Genomic DNA, 7469 nt, shown 5'->3' with positions numbered 1-7469 from the left:
ATGAATAGGGCTAATTTCTCTCCCCATTTTATCCTCATGACAATCCTGTAAGTTATGTGAGGCTGAGCGAGAGTGTCTGTCCCAAGGTCACCCAGTGAGTTTCATGGCTGAGTAAGGACTTGAACCTAGGCCTCCCAATCCTAGACTGCTAGATGCATACAGCTCATTTTATACAATTGAGGACCATGGAAAAACAGGGCTCCTGACAAGGAAAGAACTGTGATATACAGTTATACACATAGGCTCTGGGCAGATATGTAGCTGAAAGTGTGTAGGTTAGGAGTAAGGAGAGTGTGCATGCTTGTGTTCACATTAACAATAGCATACACATAGTCCTGTTAGGATTCCTTAAGTTTTTTTTAAATTTGATCATGATTCCTTAGGTTACTTTTGATATCGATGTACATGCATTATTGTATGTAATGCAGGCCTGCTCAACTGAGCCCCCTCCCCCAGCTGTTTTTGAACTAAAACTCCCATAATCCCCAGCCACAATGGCCGATAGCAAAGGATTATGGGAGTTATAGGCCAACATCTGCAGGAGGCCCGAAGTTGAGCAGCCCTGTTGTAATGGATCATTTTCACTCACAATTCTTTTTATTTTTCTACTTATCTGTATTGTTTTTGATTGTATAATACTGTATATTGTATTTTTCTTGGCATTTTTTCCCAATGATTGTTTCTTTTGGATTCTCTTGTGGTTTCTTGATGTTTTTGAATCAGTTTTATTTCCTTTCTTGTTCTTGTTCTAGGCCTTTTATATTGTACTGTTTGGCAGCTGTTGCGAGCCATCCTAACCACGTGGGCTGACACGTGTTTTCACCTACTCTAAGCTCTAGGGATAGAGCTGCTCCAGTTCTAAATCAATAAGCAAATGCCTTGCCTAGAAGCAAATGCAAATTTTCATCTGCATTCTCAGAGCAGATGTTGGGAATGGACTGATATTTATTTCAATGTTTGGGAGGCCTTCTGCATCTATCCATCGTTCTGGGGAACATGCTGACAGGAGCAAAGCTAAGTGAAGGGCAATGATGCCCAAGGACACCACACTGGTTGAATAAAACTCGATTCCCAAGGGCAACTTGTTTGCTGCAAACAATATCAGGCAAATCTCCATATCAATGGCAAGGTTGGCCCACTAGACCTGCCAAGAACACGACCTCATCTGTGCTTCTTTCATCAGACTTTATAGTGCTCTGGGAACCTCTTGCCAGGAACAGCCTTCAAACTATCTTATAAAAATAGCAGCAGTCATCAGTAATCTGATAGAAGTAACAGTCTAATCCATAAACCAGAAAAACCACAATATTCGCATGCAAGCCAGTTGGTACCCCAAGCCCAAACATGCTGCAAGTTAAGCCCTATTAGTTTCAAAAGACCTTTCATCCAAATAAATGTCATTATGGGAATTGGTGCAACAGATTTCATGGCAATTTGAAAGCTTTTTAAAACCAAGTCCACTGGTTTAAAAAGTTTAAGAATCATGTCATCCATTTTCAACCCGTTGTCACTGGACCATAATTTTTACACCGGGAAGGACTTCAAAATGTTAAAGAGATTACAAAGAAATCCACTGAAATAATAGGATTAATTGTGGTGGAAAGACCACAGTCATAGGTTAATATTGTTAGAATGTTTCAAATGACAATGATGTACAAAGGGCATGTAAAGAATGGAGCATGGGGTTGTGCTAAAAGGCCCCACTCCTGGCCTCTGAGCCTGGTTGCCTGAACAAAGACTGTGTTACAAACAGAAGCATAATTGGGCAGACAGGTCCAAAACCTCCGAGCTGCACAGCATCAGGGAGCTGCCCATCTGTCTGGGAGCTGCCTCACTCCCCTCCCCCCTCCCCATTCCAGCTGGCTGGGACTCCTGCCATTGCTGTTGGCCTCCAATGCTGCTCACCTGGATCCAAAGCCCATCCTCCTTCCATCGGCCAGGGGTCTGCTGGAAGACGCGCATGTGTCCTCCTTGCCAGCCAATGTAAGGAGGATGGGCCTGAGAGCCGCGTGGCAGGAAGAGGCCGATGGCAGAGGTGGTGGCAGAGGCATCAGCAGTGACAGTGGGGACACAGCCAGCTGGAGTAGGGATGTGCATGGAACTGGATAGAGGTGGTTCGAAGGTGGAAGGGAGTGTCCAACTTTAAGGGTGGGCCACAGAGAGGAAGGGGCGCCAGGGACTTCAAGCCACTTCCAGCCAAAGAGGGGATGGGCCGGCAGGGAGGTATGCTGCTGCCCCGAAGGACTTTACAAAAACTGAGCACTGGCGGGGAGTGGGGTGGGGGGAGGGGTAAGTGCGCCCTCCCCCACCCTTAAAGTTCAACACACACCCTCTGCCTTTGAACCTTCAAACCTCCCAGTGTTCGAACCTGTTCGGAGGCCCATAAAAGGGCCTCTGAACAGATTTGCACACATCCCTAAGCTGGAGTGGGGAGGCAAGCATGGGGGGAATGTGGGGGCACTGCATCAAGTGGATGCACTTAACAGATGCACTTAAAGTAATGTCTAGTTTCACCATTCATGGTAGAACACATGCTTTGCATGCAGAAGGTTTGCAGTTCAGCCTTTGGCATCTCCAGTTAAAAGGACCTTTGGTTGCAGGGATAGGGAACTTCACCATGTTGGTTCTTTAGTGTTTGATAACTAGATAACCAGCGGAATGTGCTGGTCTAATTATTACTACACATGCCCATTGCTAGCCTCACGCTGTCCAGGTGCCTTTGCTAGAGGCACGTCGTTTCCCTTCACACATCTTGGTAAATGGGAGCGGAGCTAGTCTTGTGGTAGCAAGCATGAATTGTCCCTTTTGCTAAGCAGAGTCCATGCTGATTTTTCCTTGAATGGGAGACTACATGTAAGGACTGTAAGATATTGGATGGGGCCGCTCTGGGAAGAACACCTGCTTCCTTGCATGCAGAAGGTTCCTCCCTGGCATCTCCAAGATAAGTCTGAGAGAGACTCCTGCCTGCAGTTTTGGAGAAGCTGCTGCCAGTCTGTGTAGACAATACTGAGCTAGATGGACCTATAGTCTGACTTGGTATAAGGCAGCTTCCTATATGTTCCTGCATTCCACCTGTTGGAGCCTGGCAGCCTCATGATGATCCTGGGCCCCATGCTCACCTGGCTCACCCTTTACCTTCTTATCGAACCAGGAAGGTTCTCCTTTGTGGTTAATGAGCCACCAAAGCGCAAGCACAAAAGTTGTTTGCTGGGGAAGAAAATTTCCACCTCTCAGCTGCTGTGGCAGCAGGCGGTGTCCCCTAAGCAGCTCTGAATGATCTACTCCAGGAGTTATCAAACCTGGGTGCACAGATGGGTTGTTGTCAACCCATCTGTGGGTTGTCAACCCATCTGTGGTTGTTGTCAACCCCACCATTCCCAGCCTCAGTGGCCAAAGTTTGACCATAGATGTTGGCAGTCCAACAACATCTGGGGATCCAAGTTTGAGAACCTGTGATCTACACCCTTGCAAGTTCTAAAGTGACACTCTGTAGGCACAGAGTGGCCTGAAGGCCAGGCTGTGCCCCCCCCCCCCATATGAGCTTGAAACAGAAGCAAAGTTTACTTCTGAATGCACAGTTGGGCAGGGTACAGACTGCACCTTTTGCTTTGTACCTGGACAAGGAGGCTAGAGACTTATTGTTTTAAGTGAATACTGAATCTCAGAGAGGGACCTAGTAGATCATGAGACAAGCACTAGGCCTCATTTTTTAAATTGTATCTTTGCATTATTATATTCATACTTAATGAAGTTAATTTTAAATGTATGGTGGGACTGGTGGTTCTGTTCCAGAAGTCCAAGAACATGGGAATAGTCCTGCTGGCCCAGCAGCCTGATTCCCACAGTGGCCCACGAGATGCCTCTGGGAAGCCCACAAATGGGAGAGGGAGGCATGCTCCCTCTCCTGCTACTGTGTCCCTGCATCTCATATCCAGAGGCATCCTGCCTCTGAGCCTGGAGGTAGCCTATGGCTATCGAGATTAGTACTTCTGATAGACTTACCCTCCATGAATTTGTCTAAGCCACATGGGGATGGGCCTTCTCAGTTGCTGCTCCAAGACTGTGGAAATGCCCTCCATACTGAAATATGACCCTCCCCATCTCTGACAGTTTTTAAAAAGCGCTTGAAACCTACCTCTTCAGCTAAGCTTTTTCAGCTCTATCAATTTTTAAGTTTTAACCTGTTTTAATTTTTAGATTGCCTTAATTGTTTAAAGATTTTTGTGTATGCTTTAACTTGTTTTATGTTCTTAACAGCCCAGAGAGGATGGTTTGGGGTGGTGTACAAAGTTAATAAACAAACAAACAAACAGACAGACAGACAGATAGATAGATAGATAAGCAAGCAAGCAAGCCCCCTTTAAAGCCATCCAAGCTAGTGGTCACCCCTACATCCTGTGGCAGAGAATTCCACAGATTAATTATGTGCTGTGTGGGAAAGTATTTTCTTTTGTAGGCCCTCCATTTCCTGGCAATCAGTTTCATAGAATGATCTCTGGCTCCAGTGTTGTGAGGGAGGGAGAAAGATCTCCCTCCCTCTACACCACGCATCTCTCTCTCTCTCTCTCTCTCTCTCTCTCTCTCTCTCTCTCTCTCTCTCTCCATGCCATTTTAGAAACCTCTATCCTGTCTCCCCTCAGTTGCTGATCATTTTGCTGTGATTCTGCTCTCTTCAGGCCTTCTCAGTACAAAATCAGTGGCTACTGACTTGCCAGTTCAGAGGAGAAGCTTTTCCAATTCCAGTGCAATGCAGCACGGAATAAATGTTCCTAAAAGCATGAGGGTTGCAGTCAGCATGGACTCTGGCAGCCCTAAGCCTGTGAAAAATACAGGTCAATAACTTCTGCTACTACAGAGTATGTGCACATGTGTGCTTGCATACGTTCATGTGCGCACACATATGCACTGCACACACACCATTTCCCTTCTCCAAGGTTTGCTCTTCCCCATTTTGATCCTGGATTGTGCTATTTTAGCTTACCTTGTAGGTTGTTGGAGTGTGTAGGAAACATAAGGCATAGACAGAGCTGCCAAACTGATACGAAAGGAGGCAATAATGTGAATATGAGCCTAATGTCTTGTGACAAAATTAAAAAACAAAACTAAGCAAGAACAGCATGCCAGGAAGGCCAAAATAGATTCTGCATAATCCTTTTCCTGCTCAAGATCATTCCGAGTCTGTGAGCTACTGTCAAGGAAAAGAAGGAAAAGTTCTTGCTTTTTTAAAAAAAGAAAAAGCAATTGTACATTTTTTTTAATACAATGGTTGATTACTTCCCTACTTCTTGAATACATCCTTGGGCAATTTGTTTAACAACCTGGCAAATGCTATCTGTTCTCATGTGACTGGTTACAGCGCTCCCGCCTCCCCCGCTCTCTCTCACACACACATACACTCCTCATAATAATGCCCAAGTGCAAGATCAAAACGTCCATACATTAATAACTGCAGCTACAGAAGGAAGAATCGTAAAACTTTAATTCTGGTCTGGGACATTTGGAGCTCAGGACTCCTGCATGGCATGCATACACTTATAATTTGTCGAGTGGCTCTAGGAAATCTAGAATTAGCCTCCCTCTTTAGAAACCGATGTAGCATGAGTTATGAACTGGAAAGCGCCCAATTCAAATCATAGCTCTTCCACGAACTCTGACTGGCCTCAGGTATGGCATGATGGCTTAGTTCAGATGTCACACAAAATGACATGCCAATCCAAACCAGACCATATTACTTTGCCCTGCTTGCGTTCTTAAGATATGTACAGGGAAGGGGCCAGAAAACAGAGATGTGCATCTTTGTAATCGACGAACTTAAACTGCCCAGGCTTTCCCTGTTTTGCTGTCTCTTGGCTACCATTTTCTACGGCTGCTATTCTGCATAAGGTGCTCATTCTGTTCAAGTTGGAGGCATGGCTAAATTTGCCACTGTGTGTTTGAGGCAAAGGGCAAGTTAAGTTCCCCCTCTCTAATCAGTTTACCTGATTTCAGTCTACAGAATTTGACAGATCCTAAATTAGCTGGCATAGTGACAATGAGATACGCATGATGACACTCAAAGCAAATCTCTTTTGTAGACCTTCTTTTTATTGTGTATAAAAGGAAATTAATCCAACAACATTCTATAAAAAGCAAACGTTTCGACATAAAGACGACATTATCAACGCTTGATGTTTCAAGCATCAAACATTGATAATGATGTCTTTATGTCAAAATATTTGCTTTTTATAGAATTTTGTTGGATTAATTTCCTTTTATATGCAATAAAAAGGTGGTCTACAAAGGAGATTAGATCCTAAATTGTCACCTACAGGCACTCCCCAAGTTACATACACCCATACATACAAAGCTCCATAACATATTCTGTTAAGGAAGTTCCCATCTTACAAATGCCAATCTGCAGATACAAACAAGTCATTAGTTTTAGGAACTATATATGCATTCCAGGTTATGAACATGAAGAATCTGGATGCAGAATCCAGAGCACCCCTTTGCCCCTGCACTCCATGCTTCTTCCTCCAACCCCACTGCCCCCTTTGATCCATGCTTCTTTCCTAACCCTATCACCCCACCCCTTTGCTCACTGCTTCTCCTCCTCACCTGGCTTAGCTCAAGAGCCATGGTTGTCAGCCAGTGTGGAGTTGGGGTGATTGTGGTAGTGAGCAACATAGTGGGCAGGGGAAGCAGCAAGGATGGCCCTTTGGGGCCCCACGGTGTGTGTTATTTGCACACGTGTGCCCAGTTATGGCTATGCCCCTGGAACATCCCACAAACCTTTGGGACACAACCCCTTTGTAAGCTGGGGACTTCCTGTATGTTATCACACAGAATTCCATGGGAGTCACCAACAGCATGAGCCTATGTGTGTTTCCTTGGGCTACAAATGCCCTCACACCCATCAACCTGACATCCAGCCAGTGAACGAAGCACTCACTGGCAGCAAGAGGGAGGCGGGTGGCACTTCCAGGCCCAATGCCAGTCACGCCTCCTGCATCAGTGTCAGAAGCATTTCAACAAAAGCGGTGTGGCCAAGAGCCCTCCCACCACCTGCTTTTGTGGTGGCCCCTGCACTGGCAACACCCTCTGTGTTGACATCAGAAGCACATCAACACAGGGGCATGGCCAGCACTGAGCCCAGAAGCACTGCTGGTTGGTCTCTCCCAGCTGGCGTGGTGAGCACTTTGTTCCCTGGTTTTTAAATTATTCATTCATTCACTCATTCAATTTCTATACCGCCCTTCCAAAAATGGCTCAGGGCGGTTTACAGAGAAATCACAAATAAATAAGATGGTTGGGGACCCTTTCCTCTGCTTCGCTCCAAATGAGGGAAAGAAAACGAGCAAACAAAGCCAGCCAGCAAACAAAGTGCTCACCTCACTAGCAGGGAGAGATACATTGGCATAGTTTCTGGTTCAAGCTGGCCATGCCCTCCTGTGTCTACGTCCTTCTGATGCAGAGGGCGGGCTGGTGCA

Source organism: Hemicordylus capensis, chromosome 3, assembly GCF_027244095.1.
Source record: "Hemicordylus capensis ecotype Gifberg chromosome 3, rHemCap1.1.pri, whole genome shotgun sequence".
Classification (NCBI taxonomy): Eukaryota; Metazoa; Chordata; class Lepidosauria; order Squamata; family Cordylidae; genus Hemicordylus; species Hemicordylus capensis.
The sequence above is the reverse complement of the archived record's forward strand: the minus strand, read 5'-3'. Positions refer to the sequence as shown.